The sequence below is a fragment of the Callionymus lyra genome, chromosome 3 (assembly GCF_982586985.1).
Source record: "Callionymus lyra chromosome 3, fCalLyr1.hap1.1, whole genome shotgun sequence".
Classification (NCBI taxonomy): domain Eukaryota; kingdom Metazoa; phylum Chordata; class Actinopteri; order Syngnathiformes; family Callionymidae; genus Callionymus; species Callionymus lyra.
The window spans coordinates 40,764,407-40,779,656 of record NC_141820.1 but is presented as its reverse complement, the minus strand read 5'-3'; the positions used below and the strand labels follow the sequence as shown (position 1 = coordinate 40,779,656).

The window sequence follows — 15,250 nt, the reverse complement described above, 5'->3', positions numbered from 1 at the left end:
ACAACTGCTGGCAGGAGACGACAATAAAGAAAAGGAAAATGGAGAACCCGACAGAGCTGGGCACAAACTCTCTGTAGTTTATCTCCACAGGGAGCACCTTTGCACTCCACCAACTGCTGTTGGTCATTAGCTTTAAGGGCCAGGTACCTCAGCTTTTTCCGCTCTTAGACCTCATCCACTGCTGGACTTGGGTATATCAGGCACTTGGGGGGCTTTGGCATACCACTGGTTAAGGTTTGTTGGAGAAGGCAGGACATTGTGTGTAGCTCTAATGTTAAAGCTTACTTAGAATGCCTATCTCCTATGTCCTATGTCCTATGTCCTATCTCCTATCTCCCATCTCCCATTGCTCCTTTGCTCTGCTTTCCCCACAGCTTTGGCACTCATTCTTACTTGCTCTTCCTGATGTACCTCCTTGAACACCAGCTTGGGCTTTCAGATGTATTGGCCTTGCTTCATGCCAGTGTACTGGGACCAAGCCGAGACCACTTAACTCTTTGACAATCGGCCAAAACAATGTCCTTCTGCCTAAGTTCTGGCTTCACCTATTCTATTGCAGCCAGTGGTTTACACTCCCTCCCAGTGGCCCGAATGAGGGCGGCTTGGGCTACAATTATATAGCTTAAATCCAGAAGCATCATCTCTAACTTGACTTTGGCGCACTTGTGCAGTAGCTAATAAAAATGCTACATATTTGGCCAGCAAAATTAAATTGGGCAGGTATAACATCCTTTTACCAAAATGCCCCGTACTGCTTATACACCTGGAAAGGCCAAACCACTTGTTCCCATATGAGCAAAACATTAACTCCAGATTGTCCAGATTTGAGCACAGGACTTAATGTAAAGTAAGAAGCCACAGGAGTCACAGAAGTAGTCCGTACTGCATCCAGTACAACCAGTCTTCAGCTTGCCCAGGAGTAGTGTTCTTTCAATATTTTCCGGGCAGCTGGCTATCTCTTAACTAACTATGGCTTTTGTATTCTGAAAGAAGAGCGTAGCATCGAAAGCAGGAAAAAAAGGCAAAGTTGGTGGCTTATGACTTGTGTATCAGTTGCATTTTGAAGTGTTTTTTCCTTGTGTGGCAATGGATGTTATCCAGTTGCATCCACCTTATATCCAAGAAGCTCTGCCTCAGGTTCCAAGAAGGTACACTTTTTGAAGGAACATTGGGCTCACCTTGGTAGGCTTTACTTGGCTCACGTGGAACGTTGGGTGGACACAGAAGGAGGCAACCACCACATCTAAGTAATTCAATTCAATTTTATTTGAAGTGTCTTATCAAAGTTATCTCAAGACACTTTACAGTTGACGTAAGACTATAGTAGAGAAAGGAAAAACAGATCCCATCATACCATTGAAAGCCAGACCCTCTGGCTTGGGTAGTAGGCGGGGGCGGGTAATTTCCTGCGGTCAGCTGTTGTTATAACGCATTCCTCTTGGCGTATAAGGACCTGCCGGGTCTGGCCATTTCTTTGGCTGAGAGCAGCTTGGGCAGGGGTATGAAGCTGGCCATCTTGGAAAACCTGTCTACGACAGTGCCGGGAGCCCAGTGACAAAGTCTATTGAGTTATCAACCCATGGTCTGGAGGGGATAGGGAGTGGCTGAAGCAGGCTCATGCCTGCCCTTGAGGATGTCTTGTTCAGGGAGCAGACCGTACAAGCCTTGAGGCACTCCCACCAACCCCTTCAGGAACACGTTGTGTAATACGCCGGAGTTCCACCTATTCTCTATCGCCAGAGTGTGGAAGTGGATGGCATAATCACAAACACTTATCCCACTTAACTTCCCTAAAAGCCTTCTCTCTGTTCGTGTTAACTGGGTTAAAGGTTCTTATGAGGGCAGCCTTAAAGTCTGTGAATAAGCTGTATAGTGGAGAATCTCCAGCCCACTCTGCAGTGGCCCATGCTCTTGCTCTTCCTGTCAGATGGGAAGTTATGAATGTAATCTTAGATCGGTCTGAGGTAAATGCATAGGGGGAGAGGTCAAAGTGTATGGAGCCGTTTTCTTGTTATAATCTTATAGTCTTACCTTAGTTTTGGAGGTCCCACGCTCAGTGCTGCAAATTATCTCTGTATAAGATTCAAGGTTATTTTACAAGCACTTATGGTCATCATCAAAGGAAAGGACAGTTACACATTATCACAAGATCATGAGACACTCTTAACATGGTTCTGGGCGTCTAGACAACCAAGCAGCTGACATATGTGTTGCTTCTGTTCCTGGAGAATTTAAGTAATTTCATTAGAAACAGAGAAAGATTGTTCCATAGCTTAGGAGCAACAGCCTGGAAGGATTTTCTCTCCTCTGGTCCGTAAGCGTGTGACCTGAGTTACACAAGTACTGACTCAACCCTGTAATCTTATCATCAGGCGCATAACCAAAGTTTCAGTTTTGTCCACATTTAGCTGCAAAGTGTTCACTCAGCCACTGCTTGATTTCTAGCAAACAATTGACTAAGCTGTTAGGCCTCTAGGGCTCCAACTCGTCCTCACGTCCAAGTTGTCAACAATCCCACGCTGTGTCAATGCCCCAAGTCGTCACTCAGGTGAAACAATAGGGGGGACATAAATGTCGATTTCAGCTGCATTGGGTCACCCATCTGATACACAGAGAAATCCCTCAACGTCGGATTCAGCTTTATTTTTGAAAAACCTCAGACGTAGAATCAGATCAAAACATGGGTATAGCTCATTTCTAAGAGGTCACGTCATTACTGTATCCCTCCGCCTTGCACATGTGTAGTCCCGTCACACTACAGGAATAAAATTTGATATTGTGCTTATTTATTTAAAAGCGCCATGGATAAAATGCCGAACAACAAGACGTGAATCTTGTAAATTGTAGATGTGTGCTTGTATTAGAGGCGGGTCCAGTTTTGTAGTTTAAAGCTTCAGCCGGCAGCCATCTTCCAACTTACGCATTCCACACGCAACTTCCTCCAAACCCCCGGATAATGACGTCACACTTAGTAACCCAGAACTACAGCGTTTTGCGCTCATGCTTCTGCAGTAACTAGACGGAACAAGGTGTGGGTTACTCCTCTATTGAGGTAAGATATAGTTATTACTTTAAGTCAACTCAGAAATAATGTTTCATTACCTGTAATGTAACTTTCTGTGGTGGGTTAACACGAGAGCTAGTTCACTAAAACACAAATAGCTTTTTAAATTATGCAACTCACCCACGTATTTTGTTTGTTATTTTGAAAGGAAGAAATATATATTTATATTCCAATAATAAGTTTGCTGTATTGTTAGGTCACGGTAGGTGATTTATTTTATTAATATTAAAGATTTTAATTTCATTTATTTCAGGTACTTCTGCATATTAATACAGTTAACATATTCAACATATGTTATCAGGGAGTTTATTTAAACCCTTTTGACCAGATGGGAAATTTTGTGGCGAAAATAGTTATTGGTCCAAGATCACTGACATCGTGTCAGATCAACCTGGCCGAGTGTCCAGAGTGTCATAGCAAGGACGTTACAGACACACACACACACACACACACTGAGAGTTTGGGAAAACAACTTATATAATGAGATTGGAAAACATCTTGTTAAATCGTCCTGGCCGAGTGTCCAGAATATCATGTCAAATTAACATATGTCATGTCATGCCAAGTAAGGTCCGGAGGCGGACCCGACTTGTGTAGTGTTGTGTAAGCCAGTGCGAACTCTGTAACAATTCGATGATGTTTGGACTCTAAGCTTGTACGGATTGCTTGTGAATTATCTGCTGGGCTTCGACCCACAGTTAATAAAATCCATCATCCCGTTGACCTGGTCTGGGTTCACTCATTTCCAGTCGACAACCTCTGGTTCCTTCTTCTATATACTGGCGTCCCTGTTGGTGAGGTACCTTGCTGGAGAGTGACAACAAAGCGCTGACCAGGAGTCTGAATCACAACTAAGAGGTGAGTTATTCTCTTTTTGATTTCAAAAAGGGTTTTGCCTCAAAGAAGTGTGAAGGCTTGCTGATCTGTGTTTTGATTAGTCGTTTTAAACTCCCCACAAAAAACACAAGCCATTAAAGAGGTGGAAGAGTGAATTCCTGGGGTCAACGTAGAAAAGAGGGCACAGTGAAACAGTCTGTGTGACCTTTAGTAAAGAGGGCACAGTGATTTAGTCTGTGTGACCTGTTTTAGATCAAGCTTGGGGCCAGTTGAAATAAAGGCCAGACCGTGGTTAAGATAAAAAACGGTTTTAAACCGGTGGATACGTGCCAGAAGGGTACCGAGTAAGTCCATGATAACTAAACTGAGGCTGTCAGGGAAGCTTAAGATAATCGGAGCCTGCTGATAAGGTTTGGGCTAAAATAGATATAGGACAGTTTTATTATTGTCTCTAGAAGGGTCATAGAAATCAAAGTAGCTAGTTGGATAAAAGTAATAAAACTTTTGGCAGCTAAGCGGCGCTGGTTGTGGTACCCGGAACAGTAAATCGCGGTCTTAGGAAATAGGGACGATTAAGGATGTGATGACGATTTCACATCAAATGTTGTATTATTAATAATAAACCAAAAGCTGCATAGAAAAAGCAGAAACAGTGTGTGAGAGGCAGTAAGAACACGTGTGTGCGCACAAATGAATATATGTGTGTTTATGTTGGAACAGCTCCAATTCAAACAAGAGGAGTGCGAATGAAAGTGTGTGTATGAGGCTTTTTTTTTTTCTGAATAAGAGAATTCCATATCCTCTCAACAGATCTGAATATAATCCATAAATAACCAAAATATTATAAGCAACGTATATAATCTGTCGTTACATACATTCACATATATACTCGTTTATATATTTCAAAGTTGCGAGTACTGTTAATGTGTGTTAAATGTTGCACTGATGAAATGTTGTAACTTGATGTGAAACACAGCTGTTGAATAACTCATTTGGATATTGATAAGAAGAAAAAAAAAAAATTATTGAGCGTGTCTGTAGAAAGAGGTCCAGAGAATCGGAAAAAATAGGAGTGTGTTGTCAGTGCGTTGAAAATATTGGTTGGAACTTGGTAAACATTGTGACGCGGTTGGAATTGTATTAAGGCTTATTTGGAGTTACAGGCCCGAAGGGGGATCGAAATAGTTGATTCTGAAGTGTGGGTCACATAAAAATTGACCACAAGGTTGAAACGGTTGTCAAAGAGGATTATCGACCAGAGTGGTCAAAACTAGACTGAGGCCGAAGTACGAAGATAAGGAAAGACACTAGAGGGGTGGGACTAGAGGATATAACCAACCCACTCTGATTACAGAGATTCTCCATTTTGAATTGAAAACGTCATTTTGAAGTCAAGTTGATACCATTTTGAATCAGTAATTTTGTAGTCCAATAGAAGACATCTTGAAAAAGTAACCATTTTGAATAACAAATTATGTTGTAGGCCAAGTAATTTTGAAAGGGAAGCCATTTTGAATTTAATTTTTTTTTTCCATTTTGAATTTAATTTAATACATTTTAAAACAAAATAACTAAAGTAAATTAAACAACATTAACAGAAATAAATAAGTAAATTAAGTAATATAAACTTAAACAAATTAAGGATAAATTGGAAAAGTAACATTGACACAAGATGAATATAACACCTGTTGATATTGTAAGTGCGAAAAACCCTGAACAGTTAAAAGTCATTCATAAACTCTCAGAGAAAGGGGAAAAAAGAACAAAGGATTTGGGCCAAATCTGGCCAAAGGGAGGCACATTCGATCCACACATGTGTGAAATTATGGAACAAAGAATCATGGATTACAAACCAAAACAAAAAGGCAAAAAACGTAAAGAAAAGAGAGAGCTAGAATTAGAAATAAGGAAGCTTTTTAAGGATGAAGGTTGCTGTAACAGGAAAAACATAAGAAAAGGACGTGTGGAACTACAAAATAAATTAACAGGAAAAGATAAAACAGTCAAAGCAGGGCTGTACCCATCACAGGTTGGAACATTAAAAATTGATGGTGACATTGAGTTTGATAACACAGTCGAAGCTAACAGAACAAGAGCAAAACAAAAGAGCAACACATCTCTGGTCGACATGGAACTGACAACTGTGGATCAGTTCCCACCTTTGGAGAGGAAGGGGCCGAGCCCAGAACATAACCCGGCTCCGAATTACTGTAGCACAGGAAGGAAAAGAGGTGAAAACAAAAAGTTAAGAATCCTAGATTGTTATGCCGAACGGAACGAAACGATAAATTAAAAGACAGGTGGTGAGTCCTACTGGATCAAACTAGACAAGGAAAGAGAAGAAAACACGCGTGATTTAAATTGGAGAGCCATTGAGGAGCTAGAAGATGAAATAGACGAAAAACACAAGCAGACAATGGGTGGAGCTGGGGCAGAAACAAAGAGGGTAAGAGTAAGTCAGAAGGAGAAAAACTATGATCTAAGATATAGACCTAATATCAAGCCACCGGACAGGTATACCGACCCTGGTCAATATCCAATATTGATTAAGGGATCAAAAGCCCACTATATTCCTTGGCAGACCCAGGATCTGACTGGGTTGGTGACTCGACTTCCAGACATCCATGAAGGAGCAGGAAAGTGGATAAAGAAGTTTGAAGAAGAAACTGTGGGGAAGATGCTTTCCATTGGGGACGTAAAAGCAGTCTGGGCACAAAGCTTTGGAATACCCGCCATGGAGAACATTCTGTACCAAAGTGGAAACGAGTGGATGGTAGAGGCCATGTCAGATGGGACTGAATTCAATGCCTACCGACCAACGCTATGGAAGGCGTTGAGGGATGAATATCCCACAAAGATTGACCCCAGAGCACTAAAAGGGGACCCCATCAGAGACGATGAGAACGCAGCAGCCTATCTCACCAAGCAACTCAAGCGGTGGAAGCAAGAGACAGAGGAGGGTGCTGAAAATAGCCCTCCAATGTCAACGTTGTTCCGCACATCTGTTGTCGAGGCTCTACCATCAGCCGTACAAAACAAACTGGTGGACGTGGTTGTTCTAACATCCATGTCATATCGAGTTTTCCGTAATCATGTGGTACACGCCATTGAAAAGTACAGAAAAGACGAAAAAAGAATCAAAAAACAAGAAAGACGAGTCCAGAGAAAGTTGGCGCAAATGCAACTTGTCGAACTCCAGGGAAAGACCAAAGCAAGTTTTCAAGCCCCCGTGGTGGAAGCCACGACACCTTCCCTGCCCCCAGAACTGCTAACGAATGCCCAACAAGAGACTGAAAGTTACCCACAACAGCCCCATGGTGGCCGATATAACCAGCCATATAACCAGCCAAGACAAGCCCTGTACTGCCCATCACAAAGAGGGGAGTACAGACAGCCAAGTCAACCTGCAGTAAAGACATGTTATAACTGCCAAAGACCGGGGCACATAAAAAGAGATTGTCCAAACAATGTTCCTGAAAGGATGGACGGAGGAAGAGGAAACCGACTAAGGCCACAATCATGGGACGGGCCAAGGAACCCATAGGCTGGACCGAAATTTGGGTACTAGAGGGGTCCAGAGAATCCTAAAGGGGAGAGTCAAATTTTAAATCACTCGCCTAATCTGGGCGAGAGTCCAATGGTTAATGTTAAAATTGAAGACAAACAAATTCCGATGCTGCTAGACACAGGAGCAACATACACATGTGTTACACCAATTGATGCCACAGACCTCCCCATGTCCGGAAAATTTGTAAAAACAATAGGATTCTCGGGAATAACACAAATCCTCGAAATGACCAATCCAGTGAGACTTGCCACAAATAATAACGAAATCCGAATACCAATTTTGGTGTCGGACCAAACGCCCATAAACCTATTGGGAAGAGACGCGCTGTGCAAATTAAAAATTAAGATTTGGTGCAAACCTCAAGGTGTATACATTGATCACAGAGGAGTGTGTCAAATGTTTCAACAAATCGAATGTGCGAAAGTGTACTGGCTGGGTGATGTCTTGGGGCCGGTGGCCGAGACGCTCAAAACCTGGGAACTGTACATCAGAGCTCAGATTCCACAGCGACCAAACCTATGACAGATTATCACTGCACGATGTATTACGATCCGTCATGTAGCAAAATCTTTGTAGAAAGGTGGGATCAGGAGACTAGGGGTAAAACAGTGGAAATAAAAACAGACAACATTATCATTGGAAGACAAGGGGCAGCCCTTAGTGTTGAAAATAATGATTTCATCAGACAATGATTTAGTGGTACAGAGTCAGAACCACACATTACCCTATTTGTAAATGAGGGATTTAGATCCAAAGATCTAGGGCCTATGAAAAAAAAACAGCCAACCAGCCAAACCAGAGTGGATTGCCTGCGAAAATCCACTAATATTCTTCTCAAAAGAGGGAGACATGATCAAAATAATAAGCGACAGGCTAATGACAGCAAAACAACAGGTTGTAACTATACCTATAAAAAAAAGGGGTGATGGAGACCAAGGAGATCTGGTCTACCAAGGAGGTCTGGTCTACATAAAGCTCTTCCAGCGGAAGTGGCACGAGCCGAGACGAGAGGGCCCATACACGGTGGTCCGAGCCACACCAATCGCAGTCCAAGTCGAAGGCAGCAAGACTTGGTTTCATCTGAGCCACTGCATCAAGGCTCACACACCAAAGACCAATGACAACATCTATAATCAGGACAGTGAAGTTCAATCAGTAGAAAATAAAAATGCTGGTGACACATCTTCTTGTGGTGACAATCTTTCTCATTTGGTTATTGCCAGGGAACGAGCTTGCGACGACGCGAAAGACAACCTCGGGCCAATCCAAAAGAAGAATGAAAGAAGCACCTCAGATAAGTACGATTCAACCAGGCCTGTTAATGGTCGCATAATAAAAGATATGGTATGAGAATCCTACGAAATTATACCAGAGTTGTGAAAAAATAACAATGACTAACTCTATTGCATTATTCATGATAACACAAACTGTAGCGATTGCAGACAGTTATTGGATGTGTGGAGATAACATTTTGTTCAACGCGTTGCCACTTTACTGGGTGGGATTATGTGCACTAGTTCGACTCAGAATGTCTGCAACGGTTGTGTATGGTGGAATAAACGATGCATTAAAAATAACTGGCCAAGGAGATACTTTAACAAGACAGAAAAGGGAAGATGATGAGAACACACTTCCAGAAAGATATAAACTTTATGTTATAGACTGCATTTTCAGTAGCCATGACAAAGATTAAAAACTTAAAAGAAGAATTAAAGAAGAATGCAGGAGCAGATAGTTAGGCCTGGGATTGGTTAGAAGAGGGATTAGGCAAATGGAGAGGTTTATTTGCAAAAATAGGAATGACAGCAGCAATAATACTAATTGTTATTTTCTTTTTGGCTTGTTGTTTCGTACCCATAATGAGGAGGCTGTTGTTAAGAAAGATTGGCAAACGGGTGGACGTCGTGACTGGGGCTCGACACGCGGGGATGATGCAAATGATGACGACTGAACAACTTGCTCAAGTTATGGTGACAATACCAGACTTGTATCCCATCCCAGATTACATGGAGGATAACGGCCATGCCGGAGATGACGACGATGATGAGTGAATATAATCGTGATTGATGATACTATGTGTTTGGGGAAAACAAAAGAAAAAGGGTGGAGTATATACACCCGCTATGAAAATTGTGACATTATGAAAGTATTCCTGAAAATTGTGACATTATGAAAGTGATATTGTTTGTAATTGATGTGAATTATTTGAAGTATATGTTCCTGTGTTTTTGAATATTCATGTTTATGTGCCTGAAGTTATCCTATTGAATTTAAAGTGTTTATTCGAGTGTTATATCATATATCAAGTGTTTGAAAAACTATTACAAGTTATGTTTAAATTGAATATGCTAAAGTATGAGCTAACTGCTAACCATTTCCTTGTTCAGTCGTACATCACGGAATTAACTTTTTGTCTTTGGCACTTCCGGAAGTGACCTACTAAACTTTCCTGCGACGGTACTAACATTCCGACGGGACACACATTTAAAGGTAATCCACAAACCTACTCAAAGCTAGTCTTCGAACATACATACATTCAAGACAGTTACTCTCGGTCATATAACATACACATAATCTAAGACCAATAAATACATTATCAGTAGTGTTAGTTGAAACTAACAACGGGTGGATATGTTGTGGCGAAAATAGTTATTGGTCCAAGATCACTTACATCGTGTCAGATCAACCTGGCCGAGTGTCCAGAGTGTCATAGCAAGGACGTTACAGACACACACACACACACTGAGAGTTTGGGAAAACAACTTATATAATGAGATTGGAAAACATCTTGTGAAATCGTCCTGGAAGAGTGTCCAGGATATCATGTCAAATTAACATATGTCATGTCATGCCAAGTAAGGTCCGGAGGCGGACCCGACTTGTGTAGTGTTGTGTAAGCCAGTGCGAACTCTGTAACAATTCGATGATGTTTGGACTCTAAGCTTGTACGGATTGCTTGTAAATTATCTGCTGGGCTTCGACCCACAGTTAATAAAATCCATCATCCCGTTGACCTGGTCTGGGTTCACTAATTTCCAGTCGACAACCTCTGGTTCCTTCTCCTATAGAAACACCATAAAACAATGGATGAATGAAACAGCTTGTGTAGTCAGTTGTAACTTATCATAATCATACCTGCTGAAATCAATTCCCTTGCATCCGGCTAAGAATAACATTCATTTGTTTGGGAAAACAACAATTTTTGTATTACTCTTTATTTAACATTTTTGCAGTATTCACACAAACAGAAAGAACCAAAACTAATACAAAAGAAACCAAAAAAAACATTAAAGAAAAAAAAAAAACAGCAACATAGAAATAAAGAAAAATACAGTCAGGCAGAGTTATTTGTAATGTCCATTTGTTTTTTTTAGTTTTCCATCCAAACTCTCTCCAATTCCTTGAGCTTGTAGATGTATGTTGCGTTTTCTACATTGATTGCTATTCTGGCTGTGTAATATTTATCCCCAATTGTTTTTCCCATTTGTTAATGACATATAATGTATTGTTGTTTCAAAGATGCTGAAGGGCAGGATAGAGTTTATAAATTGTTTTACTGTCATTTTCTTTGTATGATTTAGAGAATATTTCAATAATTGTGTTTCCGTGTTTCGACAAACATGGTTTTATTCTCTTGTCGTGATAATCTTTAATTTTTAGATATCTGAAGTAGTCATTGCCTTCAAGTTAATATTCTCTTTTGAGTCTTTGAAAGCTTTTAACAACGTTTCCATCAGTAATTGTACAGATTGCTGTGAACCCTTTAGCATACCATTCTTTAAATTTGTAATCAGATGCTCCAGATTCGAATTTGGGGTCTAACGACGACCAAGCTAACACTCTCATTTCACCTTTCAATTTGTATTGCTTTACCATATTCCTCCACAGTATCATAGTTTGTTTAACAACTCCATTTTTGATATCCAAGATTGTTTTGTTTTCACAATCACCCAGTGCAGATAGTACATTAAATGAATCATTGTTTGTTTCTATGTCCTTCCACCAGGATTGGTATTTAGGACAACAGAGACATACAAGATATCTAAATTGGTCTGCTTGGAAATAGTATTTCCAATTGGGTATTGACATTCCTCCATCTTCCTTATTTAGTTGGAGTGTTTTGTATCGATCTCAAGGTTTTCTCCCATTCCAAATGAATCTTGAGATCCATTTATCCCATGTAGAAAATTGTTTTGCCTCAATCATGTGCGGTATGGACTGAAATAGATATAATAGCCTTGGGAGGATATTAATTTGAACTATATCTATTCTTCTGAAAGTCTAAATTAAACACAGACCAGCGGTTTAAGTCTTTCTGAATATCTTCATTCATTTTTTTTCTAATTTATGTCAGCTTCCTCTTGTCCTTGTGATGCAAGTTGGAGTTGAAGATATTTTAGGTTTGTAGAATTCCAGTTCATTTGATAATTTGATTGGATTTCTTGGTTTGGGGAGTAGTTTAATGTCAAAATTCGAGTCTTATTCACATTCGATTTATAGCCTTAGTATTTTCCATATTCGTCAAGAGTTTTCATTAAGCTGGGAAATGTTCTATCTGGGTCATTTAAATATACCATGATGTCATCTTTAAAGAGTCCTACAATGTTTTCTTGTTTTCCAATTTCAATACCTTTTATATCTTCCCTTTGTCTAATCATTTGGGCCAGGGGTTCAATAAAGATGGCGAATAAAGAAGTACTCAGGCAGCATCCTTGCAGTGTGCCTCTTTGGAGAGTAAATCTGTCTGATAGATGACCATTTATTTTTATTCTTGCCATTGGTGACTGATATAAAGTTTGTATACATTGTATAAATGGTCTCCCAAAACCCATTCTATCAAGTATTTGGAAAAGAAAGTTCCAATTAACACAGTCAAAAGCTTTTTCTGCATCAAAACTTACTAATATTACTAATTTTGTTTCTCTGTATCCGGTCTATTATTTGTAATGAACTTCTTATGTTATCCTGACATTACCGACCTTTGATAAATCCGCACTGGTCTTTATCTGTGAGTCCAGTTAATATATTTTCCAATCTTTTCGAAATAGACCAGGGAGATGGTTGTGGATTTCCGGAGATCCAGGGTGCACCCAGAACCAGTTCTCATCAAGGGGGACTGTGTGGAGGTCGTGCACACCTACAAATACCTGGGAGTACAGCTGGATGACAGGCTGGACTGGACCACCAACACAGATGCTCTGTGCAAGAAAGGACAGAGTCACTTGTACTTCCTTCGAAGGCTGGCATCCTTCAACGTCTGCAGGAAGCTGCTACAGACCTTCTACCAGTCTGTGGTAGCGAGTGCCCTCCTGTACTCAGTGGTGTGCTGGGGGGGCAGTCTAAAGAAGAAGGATGCTTCACACCTGGACAAATTAATAAGGAAGGCAGGCTCTGTTGTAGGCACGGAACTGGACAGTCTGACATCCATAGCTGAGCGACGCTCCCTCAACAGGCTCCTGTCCATCATAGACAATCCACACCATCCTCTTCACAGCACCATAGACCGACAGAGGAGCAGCTTCAGTGACAGACTGCTGTCAATGTCCTGCTCCACTGAAAGACTGAGGAGATCATTCCTCCCCCATGCCATCAGACTCTTCAACCTGCATCACACATGACGCAGACTCATCCCATTCTTTTTAAGGTTTTATATATCTTTTTTAATATTTTTTTATTTAATTTTAGTTTTATTCTATTTTTTTTTCCTTTTTATACATATGCTTCAGTATATTTTAGAATGTACATAACTGCATACCTCTGTGTTCTGATTGAGGTAACTATCTTATAATCAACATTTAATAGCGAGATGGGTCTATCAGATTCACATTTTTCCTTATTTTTCTCTTCCTTATGCATACCTGAGATCACAGCTTCCCTCCACGAAGGGGGGAGCTTTTGAATTAAATGCTTTTAGAAGCAATTGAATTTTTCAACAAATTGAATTTTTTATACCATTCGCTCGGGTACCCATCACTTCCTGGTGATTTACTCGTTTTAAGTCTACTAATTGCATCATCTAATTCTCTTTTGGTTATGTCACACATCAATTTTCCATTTTGTGTTGTGCCAATAGATCAGGGGTTGGCAATTAAATTTGAATGTTGTTAGGGGCCGTCGAGAAAAAGAAAGATGAGAAAATCCCTAAAAAAAAGGACAAGCGTCATTAGGCTGTAACATTTATTAAGCTTAATAAGCTTCAATTTTATTCTTGTATGATTTTTTTTCAAAACATTTCTTCAACTAACTTTAAATATTTTGAGGGATTAATATATACTCAAAAACGTATACACAAAAAGGAGGGAAAAGGTAAATAAGTGTTGTAAATGAATAATAAATACAAAAATCACTTTATAATGCATTAGAACCATTTATACATGATCATACTTTGACATTACAAGGGCCGCATAAATACAGTCAAAGGGCCGCATGTGGCCCCCGGGCCGCACTTTGCCCAGGTCTGCAATAGATGGTAAATCAAGTGACTCCAAGAGTTCCCTCATCTCACTTGGTCCTTTTGCATTTGGTTGAGATTATAACTTCTCATAATATTTTTGAATACATTCTCTATGTGTTCATGCTCTAATAATAATCTATTGTTGTCCAAGTCTCGAATTTTGTATAACATATTAGAAGTTTTTTTTTTTATTAGAAGTCTTGCAATATTTTTTATCGCTTTAGAGCCTGCTTCATAAATGTTTGTTTTGTAAATCTTAATTTTTTTTTTCTATCTCCTCATTAAGGGTCTCATTAATTAGTTTTAATTAATTTTATATTATGAATTTGCATTATCGTTGAGTCATCTGCTTTTTGTTGATGTTGTTTTTCCAGCTTCTCAGCAGCATCCAAAGGAAGGAAGTGCCTGATTTTTTTAAATGTTACAAAGGTGGAAGTAGGCAGTCCGTGAGATTTGTTTTATGTGCGAGGTTTTTGATATTAACGACCCTCTAAAAACCACTTGTTTTTTTTCCGTATCCCACATTATAGTTGATTCTACTGGACTGTTTTCATTATCCTCAATATTGTTTTGTATTTATTATTTTATTTCTTTCACTATGTCTTTATTATTTAACATCCCAATGTTTAATTTCCAAAGAGAGTTTTTTACTTCGACTGTTAATTTTATTCATGAAGAAATAATCTATTCTGGAATAAACCGCATGGGAGGCAGAGTAATGCGTGTAATCTCTCATTGAAGGGTACAATTCTCTCCAAACATCAAACATTCCTAATTCTTCTAGTGATATTTTGAGCAGATTTCTAATCGGAGATGTATTCCTCTCATTACTTGCCGTGTCCAAGTTGATATTCAAAGTTTCATTAAAATCCCCTGCGCATACAAGAATTCCATTACTTTCAGATGTTATAATTACAAACAGTGATTTCAAAAATTATTTATCGTTTCCAGGGGGTCTGTAAACACTCACAAGTGTGATCGGATTATTCTCCAGTTTACCTTTCACTAAAACCCATTTCCCTTCTTTGTCATGTTTTTCTGTAATTACTTCAGACGAGAGTGAGTTAGATTTTAAAATGGATACCCCTCTTTTAGCACCAACCTGTAAAAGAACTATAAAATGGGTTTTGGTATCCAAATGGTTTTAATTTTTCATATTGTGTTTCTTGTAACACAAATAGAATTAAGTAGGCAATTTACATTTAAGGACGCCATCCTCACATCCCTAGGTCTTATTTGTGTGGACATGTAATTTTAAACAAAAATGCCCCCAAATATTGCCTGAACTTTGACACACAAACATATAGAACAGAAAAAAACTAAGAAA

General features: G+C 39.6%; 1 long non-coding RNA gene across 1 annotated transcript; it reads left to right on the top strand.

Annotated features, from left to right (window-relative positions):
* The first annotated feature begins 3,738 nt into the window (after positions 1-3,738).
* On the top strand, positions 3,739-10,482 carry LOC148085002 (uncharacterized). Its single transcript, XR_015710780.1, has 2 exons — positions 3,739-3,922; positions 8,390-10,482. It is a non-coding gene; the product is annotated as an uncharacterized LOC148085002 (long non-coding RNA).
* Positions 10,483-15,250: the final 4,768 nt, after the last annotated feature.